The sequence below is a fragment of the Talpa europaea genome (genome assembly GCF_964194135.1).
Source record: "Talpa europaea genome assembly, chromosome: 6".
Classification (NCBI taxonomy): Eukaryota; Metazoa; Chordata; class Mammalia; order Eulipotyphla; family Talpidae; genus Talpa; species Talpa europaea.
The window spans coordinates 112,894,225-112,907,302 of NC_140072.1; the positions used below are offsets into that span (position 1 = coordinate 112,894,225).

The following is a 13,078-nucleotide window of genomic DNA, read 5'->3' on the forward strand; positions in this document are numbered from 1 at the left end:
ATTTAGCTATTTAGCAAATGAAAATCTAAAAACCATGCTTCTATCTCATCGTTTAATCATTTAATTTAGTAATCGCATTGATCAAATTTATCAGAAAATCACTAAATCGCCACTCTGTGCTATATTGATACAAAACCTTCACTACTTCAAATTCAATATCCGAAAACCAATCCATGAAGGGAAGCAGGCATTGTCACCACTTAAGAGCTTTATTTAACTTCACGAAGATAACACTTTTCTTCTGTTTTCAACTTTCATCAAAACAGTCTTTAAATCCTTCAAATACCATTACACAATCCTAATAACTCTCTTTAACAAAAGGAAAAGTATCCTCATTCTATTTATTTCAAATAAGTTAGTACCCCTAGTTATAAAGAGCAGATTACAACTGTAGATTATAAATATCAATAAAAGAGACATATTGCTGTCAAATTCTTTCTCTGATCTGTTTGTTTGCTCATTAACTTGAAAGGTCCAATCTTTGATCTTTGGTTTCAAAGACATCAAGATGACTTCCAAATGTTTGATATGTTGTCTACTTTTACATCACATTCCATATAAAATGCATTTCCCAAAACTTAATGGTTAAATAACATGAGATTTTGCAAGAGATAGTAACTGTTCAAAAGCTTCTATATGAAAGACTTTTTTATTAGTTTATGTTACTTTATCCAAATTTAGAAGAAAACATTTTAAACATGTAGAGATTATGGTCAATGGTAGTTATTATTAATATTCTGGAATTGATAAGTTATTTATGTCTGGCATTCTTCCTACTGATTATTCAGGGAGACAGGCGGCTTATAAATATCTCATCACTCCACCGTCACAGAAATTTCATCGACAGTGCTCATGCACAGCTATTAGCAATATGAATCTAACCATTACAAGAAGGAGGAAAATCGAACATGTGGCATTAATACGCAGTCCTGGTTCCTAACCATCTGATAGGCAGATGGTGTGAAGCGTATTCTCCAGCTGAAATGAAGGGGCACATCATTTAAAACCTTGTTTGCATTCTAACTGATATCAGTGCCATATTGATATACATGATACATCATGGCAGTATTTGAACAATCTAGTTTGTTTCAGTCATAAATGTTTACAGCCTTGTTTTTTTAATCTTATAAGCATGTTCAGAAGAGTGTATTTTTAATTTATGAAACCTATTGTTTACTTCTGTTGAACTAGAAGATTAGTGGAAAGCAGGAATATTAAATTACTTCAACCAGAGCAATATAACCAAGACAGATGAATAAAGTGGGTTTCTATTTTCAATAAAGGATGTTAGTAAAGGAATTTTAAAATTAGCCGAGGCATTTTGTGCATTAAATACATTTATTCATTTAAACCTTCTAGCTTTTTTTCCCCAAGTGGCATACAGAGAAACTTAATGCTTTACATAGTCATTCATTTAAATCTCTCACTGTGTGCAATTAATCTTGTCCAACAACTCAATTCAGAAAGTAAAACATCAAAAAGCATAGTTCAGTTCAACAGTCATTACTGTGAAGTAATCTTTCTGCTCCTGACAGTTCCTATAGACTCTGCAAAACTCTGTTGAAGGTGCATTGTAAGCTCTGTGAGTTTGAATTACAACTCAATTGAAATCACTCCAAGTCTTAGAAGAACTCTTGGCTCAATATAACAACTTGAAAATACCACTACCTTTTTCTCACCATTTTCATTTTATCCTTACTTAAATAGTAGCTGTCTAGAAAACTGACACTAATTTTCACAGTTATTTTCTTTCTCAATACTTTCTAAATAAATTAAAAATGTGACTGAAACATACCTGTCCTCATCCCTGAATAATTAAATAACAAAAATGATAAGTAGCTAGAATAAGTAACTTAATTGTGAATCAGGGTACACTGTAGAGTTTGAGTGAATTTGTCTCCTAATGCCTATAAGCCTGACTATTCTTGCCCTTTGAAACATATTTTCATTCTACAGAGAAAAGGAGAATTGATCTTTGTGGCCATTAATGGAGATACTCCCTATGCCAGTTTCCAGTTCTTCAATTGATTAAATTAGGTTAAAAATGTTTGAATTGACCAAAAAAAAAAAAAACAAAAAAAAAAAAAACCACTATTTTGGAGAAACATATAGTAACAGTCTACCATAATATTGATAATGACTAATAAATCAAATTCATCAAATTTAGCATTCTTTTTCTGAGTTTCTTTTTTTTTATACTTTTTTTTTTTTTTATATAGAGGCATGTTTTACTTATTTATTTATTTGTTTGTTTGTTTTGTTTATACATGCACTGGGTACAGTCAGAAGCGCGGGAGGGTGAGAGATTTCACCAGAGCCAGAGCGGGGAGCAAAGCAGGCAGAAGGACCAAAGTACACTGCTGAGGGGAGCAGCGGGCGGCAGGAGAGGTCTGCGCGCCATGTGGGACCCTCCTCCAGTAGCCGGGGAGCAGCCAGGGATTGAACCGGCGCTGCAGAGGCTGCGGGCAGCTTCGCAACCCAGCGCTCAACCGCTGCACCACCGGGGAGGCCCTCTTTTTCTGAGTTTCTTAAAATTACAATCTCCCAGTGTTAAGGAAGTAACAACACTAGTGAAGTTAGGGGGAGAGAACACCATGGAGATGTCATTGGCCATGTGTAAAATCTAATAATTTTTTTTTTTGTAATTTTACTGACACACCCAACTTCTGATCACTACTAACTCATAGCATCGATCTGAAACATAATCACATATTTTTTCAATAACTATGGTTTAAAATTAGAAAATGTCAGGTAATTTTTTTAAAGTTGAACTGGGCACAACAGTGTTTTGAATATTTGACTTTTACTTTACTCTCTTTTATCTTTACCACCTTTAGAAAAATATTCCTAAACAGTCACTTGGATTCTAGTCTTATTAAAACATGGGGATGTGAAACACTTTATCTAATGTGATCCTTTTATTTTACTGATGAAGAAACTTAGGGGCAGGGAGGTTAATCATTTCTATAAAGTCGCACCATTAAATAATGATAGAGTAATCCCAATTCCCCTAACTCCCAGTTCAGCATTGACCACACTGACTCTGTCAATAAATGTATAAAGAAAAGTACAGAATTCAGCAAAATATGGAGTCATTGAGAATAAATGAGCACCTTTTGCTGAAGTAGTTTATGAATTGCATAAGAGGTCAAGATGGTTGATACACTAATGATGTCACAAGTATAGTTGGCTCCAATTAGAAGCCTGATCTAAACATTCACTTGTGATTTAGTTTTGTATAATTTACATTTTTACTGGCCACTGAAACAATGGCTGTTCAACTTTATTTATGTACAAAACATTTAACCTGTACTGCTGGTGAAATACAGTACCTATAATATTAGCCTAAATCCTATATCTTTAATATGGCACAACAAGGAACCAAGGAACAAAGGAAAAGTGAATAACTTACTTCCTCAGTACGTCTTGCATTCAGAGCAAATTTAAATATAAATAAGTAGCTTCAAATTTTCTTTACAGCACCCTTCTCATTTTTTTTTATTATTGTCCCATTATCTAATAAACTGGGCATTAGATATCCTTGTGTCTGTCTAGCATCCAAAATCTCAGTAGTGATATAACTCATCATCCCAAATTATTCAACGCATTGACTCGGGAAATGGTTCTTACTAGCCTGAAAGCAAACTGAAAGTATGTGACATTCTAGAGATAACTTTTTTAAAAGTGGTACTTGTTAATATATTGGTGACAATTTTGGCAGTATAATCAGTGAAAAGAGGAAATGGTATCATAAATTTAATTTCCTGCAGAAGAGTCACCTCATTAGCATTTTAGCCTAAGAATAGTCCCTGCAAATGTTCTCCTACTTTTCTCAATGTCATGTAAATCCTCTTCTCAATTCTTTGATACATCAATTAAGTCTCTCTTTTTTATTTTTCCATAATCCACATAGCATGCTGGGCTCTGTTAGTATGTGGTTGTTGATGACAAGAGGGGAGAACATGAGAAGGAAATCTAATAGAGTGGCCATGATTACTTGTAAGTCTTGCTTGGGAGAAGTTATCCAATCAGAAACAGCTGAGAGTCTTGGTCACAAAATTTTTCTGATATAGAAATGTAATTTTTTTCCCAACGAAAAGACTCAAAAGAGAAATGTATTTAGACATACACAGGTGCACACACACTTTCAAAAGAGAGATCAGAGTCTGGGCTAGGAACAATATACAGCCATATTCATTAGTTAAGGCGATGTATTTTTCACTCCTTTGTTATTTCGATTCTTGCATTTATCTTATTATCTTATTGAATGTCCACAATTAGCCTACAAGGAGGTATTTTCCTTATTCGTTTACAAGGAAAATGTGAATGGTAAAAGGCCAATTGTAGTGCTTGAAAAAGTAGGTTTTTGTTGTGATTTTAAACTTGGACTATGTGGGGGGGGGCTCCCCAGTGGCACGGCGGGCTGAGCTCAGTGCTGTGAAGCTGTCAGCAGCCTCTGCAGCACTGGTTCAATTCCCAGCTGGCCAGGGAGATTCCCACATGGCGTGGCAGACCTCTCCTGCCTCTCCCACTGCTCCCCTCAGCAGTTTACTTTGGTTTGTCTGCCTGTTCTGCTGCCTGCTCTGTCTCTGGTGAATTCTCTCACCCTCCTGCACCTCTGGCATGTACCCCAGTGCTTGTATAAATAAATTAATCTTAAAAAAAAGGAATTATTAAAAAAAAATAAAGTTGGACTATGGTAAAGATCAATCTTGATTAATTTAGAAAGTAGATGCTGTCATGTGAGAGTGAAAATTCAGAACAAATGTGGAGCATAGTCCATAATTTCAAGTGAGTGTCATTTCCTAGAAGGTAGCATTTTAGATAGGAAGTCTTTATCTTGATATACTTTTATAAGCACAGTCAAGTTAATTAATTTCCTTAGTGTAACTTAGAAAAGTTACTTAAAATGTCTGATTTTGATGGAAACTTACACTATATTGTCCAAGAAATAAATGTCTATGCTTAAAACTTTTTTTTTATTTTTTTTAGGTAATTTTTTTTATAAATTTTATTGTTATATTCCCCATACAATTGCAGCCCCCCCATTCTGACCCCAATCCCTCCCCTCCCGCCCCCGCCCCCGCCCCCCTAAAAGTGTCTCTGGTTCATAGTTTTTTGTTGATTTTGATTTTCACTTTCTTATAGTTATTCATTTTCCTGGTCCCTTATTTAAGTTTTCTAGATTCCTGCTATGAGTGAGACCATCCGGTATTTTTCTTTTTCTTTTTGGCTTATTTCGCTGAGCATGATCCCTTCTAGAAGGGATCATGCTTAAAACTTTTGAGATTTGATAAGTATATTGAGCTCAGCTCACCTAGGAATAAGAGCAGTGGATGTCAAGTAAAGCAGTGGATGTCAATTACCAATGGTTGGAATTATATTATTTCTCTTTTTTTCTGTATTGTTGCAAAAATTATTCCAACAGAAAGAAACACTTAATTGCTATCACGGCAAGAAATGGGAGTCTTTTGTGTATTCTATTAAAAACTTTTACTTCATTTTAAAATAATCATAAACCATAACAACTCTCCAATTGTCTTTACATCTCTTCATTTCAGGAGCCAACTGTGTAGTCAGACCTATCCAATTGCTTCTCTTGACCCAGTTTATGTTGTACCATGAGATTCTATTAAAAGAAACTAAATCACTGCAGTAGATTTATTCACCTTAAATAATTTAAGCTAATTGAAAAAGAACCAAACTAAAACTAAAACACTTCTCTCAAGCATTCAACTTCTGCATGTCAATTAGTAATTTAAACAACCAGCTAATCACAACAGCTTTGTGAGAAACACAGACCTGTACTAGGTAAATATTTCTCTCTATCCTCTGGGCTCAAGGTAAAAATAAAACATCAGTTCTGAATCTGAAAGTATGTATATGTCTTTAATAGTAATTAGGCAATGCCAAGAAAATATTTTAAGTAATGGATTGGAGCTTTTTCTTAAACTTTGTAAACAATTTTTGAAAAGAAACAATAGATGAAAGAAATAAATCTAGAAGATCGTATCCAATCATTCTTTTGGCAATGAGTTATAGTATTTCAAATTTACATCCTAACTAAAGCAATACCAAATTTAAAACATTATTGGTATTCACAAATGTACATTTGTGACTGTACTATAAATGTTACTGAGTCCAGAAACTATCTCTTATGGATTGGTTTAAAAATTAGGAACCCTGTTTAAATATGACTATTATACTTTTTTTTATTATTTTGCTTTTTATTAAATTTTATTATTACGGTGATTTAAACCAAATTTAGAGTGGCACATGTTATCACAAATTATAATATTCAAAAGTTCCATTCTTTAAATTCCACTTGGAAAGTCAATGATCATTTTTCTTATGCAATTACTCAACCATATAATTCAGTCTTTTGTAATACCTGGAATCTGTGGCATAGTCACTCAAATGACAGTCCTACAAAGAGTTACAAACACTTTTGCAATATTTTTACCACACATCTTTCTGATGAGAATTTGAAAAATGCAAACATAACTTAATCTTGGATGTAAAGTCTTTTGAAATATTGCTTAAGTGTATACTGAATAAAGACAACACACTCAAGCAGACTTTTCCCCCTTTAACTAGCATTCATCTTTTCAAAAGCAATAGATTCTCAGTCCACACGGAGTCTATTGCATTATTCATTTCATGTGCAACCTCATGCTGGACCATAAATTGTTACTTTATCTAATCAAAGGAGACTTAACTCTACAGAAGGTCAAAGGTTTAATTTTGTGAAGTATTATCTTACGCTATGAGTTTAACCGAAAAATAGAAGAAGAAAAACAGCCAAGAAACTGGTAATAAATGAACCTTTATTGCCTCAGGCATTGGCCTAGTTAATAAACTTTCATTGAAGGTTTCTTTCAACTGTTACGGACAATGAGAGGAAAAAAATCTTAAATTACAGCCATGTGTGACTTTTAAAGCAGTCATTCTTTTTTATCTCAACCTCCCTAGCTCAGGGAAAAAAAAAAAAAGACAAAGAGAGATTGTCTTCGATCTCTTAACCAAAAATGTATGTTTCTAAACAGATGAAAAAGTGCAGATAAACTTTTCTAAAAGCAGAGGTCAGCTTTGAACAACATAAAAAAAAAAAAAATACATTCTTAGGTGTCGAATCTTAGAGAACAATCTCTCTTGCTAAATGTAAAAGTACAAAAGGGAGGAGGAAGACGTCCTCTCCACAACTCTGACCCTTAAATTGTAGTCTCCTATTTAGCAAATGCAATGTCTTATAATCTCACTATTACTGCACAAAGTCAGTTGTAGTTTTTATTCATAAAATGTATTATAAATACCACATTATCTATGTTCTATTTGCCTGTTTTAGTAACAAAAATGCATTCTATTTCAGGAACAAAAGACTACTTGCAAAATAACTCATTTTACTATTATGCATTTAAAATTTTTAAGAGGGACACGTCAATCTTTTAAATGATACTGTCAGCTAAACAGCAATGGCCTGTGGGTGGTGTTCATTGCAGTATTTTCTAGAAAAGAAAATGAACTGACTTCTTGTGATGTACCATTTTTTCAGGAGGTGCTGTGTTGAAGATGAAAGTCATCATGGCCTCAATACCAACATCTCTATTCCACAGCACAGCATAAATAAGGGAGCTGCTCTTGTCACCACCAGAGTTACCATAAAAGTGTTGAGAAACAGAAGGAGCCATATTCTGCATCTGACATCAGAAATTCTCAAACAGAAAAGGAGAGCGAGCTGGCTCTGTACTCCTGACTGGGCCTCCTTGCCAGACTCCACCCCCAATCACCATGCTTTCAGCAGGGCACCTAACACTCTTCCTGCCAGGCAACATTTGGACAGAACTGAGCTCTGCTTCATTCCAGGGACGTGTCACTAGGATGCTATCTTGGTCACCTTTGAATTGAACATGATAACTGCTTCTGCAGTCAACACCAGGTGAGAAGCAAGACCAGGCTCCCTGCTAAGAAGTACACTCTGCACAGCTGGGAAGCAGCGGGTTCTACTGGGATTAGGATGCAGCGTGTTTACACCAGAAGTTCCGTTTCTTTTCTATATTTGCCAAGAGTAGTGACAGACTTAGGGGAGAGTGAAAAGCAGTGATTAAAGACAATGTCACACAAATCCTGAATATGAAAAAAAGGCCAAATAGTATGCATAGAATATTGAGGACAAAAACATAGGTTTCAAAAAGTAGAGTTGAACCTGGCTATGAAAATCAAAAGAAAATTGATACTATCAGTTTTCATTCATTTATATGGAATGTTAGAATCTATTAATAGTTTTTGATTTCATGCAAGAAACTAGGAAGTATAATACCAAGATTATGAGGAAAGACATCACAAACTACTGATGAACAGTATTTTCCCTCACTTTAATTGTTATTTCATTTGTAGATATTCATGTAGTTGTGGGATGCAAAACAATGAAAAGGTAAAGATATGAAGAAACATCAACTATTTTCTAAAACAGAAACACTGTAGGGCCTCCCTGGTGGCGCAGTGGTTGAGCGCTGGGTTGCGAAGCTGCCCGCGGCCTCTGCGGCGCCGGTTCGATCCCCGGCTGCTCCCCGGCCACCGGAGGAGGGTCCCACATGGTGCGCAGACCTCTCCTGCCGCCCGCTGCTCCCCTCAGCAGTGTACTTCGGTTCTTCTGCCTGCTCTGCTCCCCGCTCTGGCTCTGGTGAATTCTCTCACCCTCCCGCGCTTCTGACTGTACCCAGTGCATGTATAAAACAAACAAACTAAATAAATAAAGCATGCCTCTATAAAAAATAAATAAATAAATAAATAAATAAATAAAAATAAAACAGAAACACTGTAGCTGAAGGGATATAGTGAATGGCTAGTTATATATATTTACGGAGAAATGATACAATAATAGCAAGGATGACCATGCTTCCTAATTTGAGTTTTTCTTCATTTACCATTTTTGAGAATGGCTGAAGTACATTTAGCAAGTGACCTCAAAGGTCACAGAAGCATAGGGGAGTAGAACAAACAGGTATCTCAAATCTAATTCTTATTCCATTCATCAAAGTTTTATGGGTTTGGGAAAGTTGTGCTACAGTACATAAGATCAGAAAAAGGAAAGATCAAGGGAATTCAAAGGATTTATTAAAAGTGCAGACAGTAACTGTTGACTAGTGTTTTAGCTAGATAGACACAATTAATTAATTGTAACACTGTGAAACTAAAATGCGGAAAGAACGTGCTCATGCCTGCAATGCAGTAATGTAGCAAAATACTTATAATCTTTCAACCACTAGGAGCTTTTGTTGGTTTTTTAACCTAATCCACAGCTTGACATAGATCCTGGAGTAATGGAACACAGTTCTTTGATTGAAATAATATCTAAACATTGCTGCACTAGCCTGGTGGCCTAATAGAAGTCTGTCTTTCTGAAACTCGAGAAATTCAAGTTTGGAAATAAACTCAGACATTGAGCTCCTGCTTGTAAGTTCTTCACGAAAAGTCTTTGAGGCTGGAATATGCCCTTTCCATTTTAAAAGGACCAAAACCAGACATCAAACTTCTTCAATAGCTTGTTTTTTCAAAAGCAACACGCAACTTTCTTCAGCCACTAAAATGTTTGCTTCAACCACAAATAAGACAAAAGTAGCATGTGGATAATCACAGAGAGTCTAATTTATGTCATACAAATGCTAAGCATTTCATAAGTGACCTCTTCCCCCACATACACTTTCTCCATTTTGGTGTGCAAACTTGAGCAATATATAGAAGTTTCATCATTATTTCAAAGAAAGATGGCCCCCTATATTTTGTCAGTTTCATTCATGTGGAAAATTCCAAGTACTTAAAGGCACACAAAAAATTCCTGAAAAGAAATTTTTATAGTTGAGCTTAGTGAAAAAAAAAAAACTATATTATTCTGTTTTATTCAATGCACATCAATGATAAATGTCACACATCAACATTTAAGTGAGAGAAGTATAATTTCTTAGACTATATTCACATAGATAAACATACTAGGATTGCAGATAGTTGCAAAAATTCTCCTTTGCATTGTGAATTCTTTTAAAGTTAAAAAGCAAAGAAAATGTGCTATTGCTATTTACAAATAGCCATGCATCTTCTAGAAATGGCTAAGCACAAAATAGATCAATAGCAAAAGGAAAGTCAAGAGTAGCATTAAATATACATGAAACTATATTCAAATTGTGATTTTATGTTTGGATACCATGCTTTATAATGTTAAGTAATGAGAATTATATTTTACTAAGTGTGTGCCACCTGACAATATCAGACTACTTTATAAACATTTTAGTAAAATGATTCTTGGATGACAACTGAAATACTCTATATACTGTCACAAATGTGAGTTCTTGACATATATTATCATTACATTATAAAGTTATGAGTTGTGAAGCTGGATAGTAAGTAGACAGCAAGAAAAAAATCCTTAAATTAAATCATAAGTGCATAATTCTAAACCACAGTCTCTCTAAAAAGATGTTCTAAGAGAACAACTCTTCTTGGTTAAATCAGTATATCACCAATGTCTAGGACTCAAATTCTTTGAATATTTTCTTTCCATTATCCTCATTATACTTGGAAATCACCACCATGTTAGCAAGATGGTTAGAAGATTCCAGGTACCCAAGCAAAACAGTGAAGTTACTTATTCTACACATTTCTTTTTACTCCTTAAAGAAATCTTTCCCAGTAAATGCCCTCATGAGTCACTTCTCTGAACTCAGTAGCCACAACCGTCTCACCAGATTATGTCCAACCAATCACAACCAAAGAGAATGGGTCTATCATGACTCATGTCTGAGACAGAACAAGGGGTGAGTCTTCTAAGGAAAATGATTAGAGGGAAAATATGAATTCCAAAATAAAAGCTAAGATTTTCAGTGAAATGGAGTGATACGTGTTTTATGGATAGAAACTAACAAGACCTGCAATAAAAACTATTTGAGGAATATTAAAGTAGCTAACAGTTTCAAACAGAAATCCAATTACACTGCAATTCCAAAATCTTCCATCATTTTTAATATTTCCCATGCTTGTTTAACAGTTAATGTAAATCTAGATTCAAGGATAAGATCATTGTTCTTTTCAAGACAGTATTCAACTTCTTATAATGAAAGTCTTGATTCTCGTACAGAAAAATTTCTATAAAATAATAAAAGTGGTCTTGAATTATATTTAGAGTTATCAGGAGAAGAAACATGAAATAGTTCTCAACTGCTTTGCATTTCCTTTTTCATCTCTAGTTGGAGATATTTTTGCATTAAAAATTAGATGGCATGCCTGGAGAATATATAACTTGGGCCCTTCATTTGATTACCAGACAATAAAATATGCATGACACCTGTTGCAGAACATGACATCAGGGAACTGGTCACTTTTGAGTTCTAGCAAATAAGCATTTTAGTCTTTCTTCTGACAGTGAGAGTGCTATAATTTGTAGTGTGTTACTCAATGCTTTGATACAATGGAAGTATTTGACTCATGTTTTTCCTTCTTAAGGATATGGAGGACAAGAAAATTTGAAACAGCAAGTGCTGTTTCAAGTGAAATCAAGCAAGGGTTAAGAGAGAATAGAGTGGTGGAAGAAATAGACAAGAGCAGTTTTAAGTGCACATGTATTTTTGCTATGTCAGTGCTGTTTGGTCTCTTTGTCACTTCCACCTTTGGTATCATCTCCAGTAAAAAGGAAAGTTTCAAAAAGTTTAAAACTTGAGATCATTAGCTCATATGGCAAAGGATAACGAACGCTGGTTTGTGGTCTAAGCTTTATTTCAATCTACTATCATTTGGTAGACAGCTTTTTTTTTTTTTTTTGGCAAGATCTAATTTTTGTCTGCTTCAATTAACATTTCCCCAGCTATAATAATGAGGATCGTGTTGCCAGTTTCTCATTGAACCGCTAAGAACATTAAATGATATATGATGTGTGAAAAATGTGGTACATAGGTGTTCTGTAATAACAGTTTCCTTCCTTCCTTTGTTTTGCTATCATCCCATGTAGAGACCCTTCCTTGCCATTTTTTGTCTTTTTTTATTTTTTTGTTGGCATTGCTATCCCACTGCAGATGAAGCTGCAACTACTTGTTCAAAACAAATGGCAGTGGGCACATTATTATTACTTTACACATTATCAACTCACACACATGTTGACTCCAGGGATATTTTAGTACAAGAAATATATCATAGTAAAGTCATATCAAAAAAGAGATTTCAGTTCTAAGGACATGAGTAACACTACAATAGTGATAAAGCTTGGTAAGTTCATATTTTACACATATTGTTACTAAATTAATAAATTCAGATATAAGAGTTGGTGATGTCTTGGGAATCATCTTCTCTAATCCACATTCAGAACTAAGCAGAATCTCTTTTTCTCTTGCATAGGTCAATCACTCTTACCTTTATAAGATATCATGCCACCACACTCATATTCACATATCAATTTTACTCTTCTTTTACTTTCTATTTATATTTTATACTTACTATTTATATTAAAATATCTATCATAGGAGATAAATAAACTTTAAATGGCTAATAATACCATAATATTTTCCTGCTACTCCTTAAAAAGAATAAATCAACACATACCAAGTTTACTCCAGCAATGTTTCATCTGCCATGGATTAGTTTCATGATCAATGGCTAGTTTTGTTATATAAGAAATGTCTAATTGTCAAGTAGTACAATATATAGTCAGTACTTAGTGTATTATAGCAGCAATTCACTAGATGGTTCCCTTTATATAAACAGATATATGTTATGTCTGTTCTCAAAAAATATAACTTGTTTCACATTTCCGCACATTATTTGCTTTAATCACAGACATCTATAGATAGCACTTACTGAGTAAAACCTAAAATATTTAATTTTTAACTTCTAAGAATGGTTTAAATTGTAGTTAATTATTTATCTTATAAATTAAACAATAAGTATGTCAGTATCATACAAGGATTTTCTGAGCAGATGGCAAATATATCTATCATAAACATTTTTATAAATAAGAAATACTCTTACCTTTTTCACTGTGTGATAGTGGGAAACCAGTTAACTTTGAAAACAGGAAATTAAAAACTTATAGAATTCT

General features: G+C 34.2%; 1 protein-coding gene across 5 annotated transcripts in view; it reads right to left on the reverse strand.

Moving 5' to 3' along the window:
• Window positions 1–13,078, reverse strand: part of DACH1 (dachshund family transcription factor 1) — a gene marked incomplete at both ends in the record, with an annotated part of 401,718 nt that overhangs the window by 191,856 nt on the left and 196,784 nt on the right. The window lies entirely within an intron of this gene.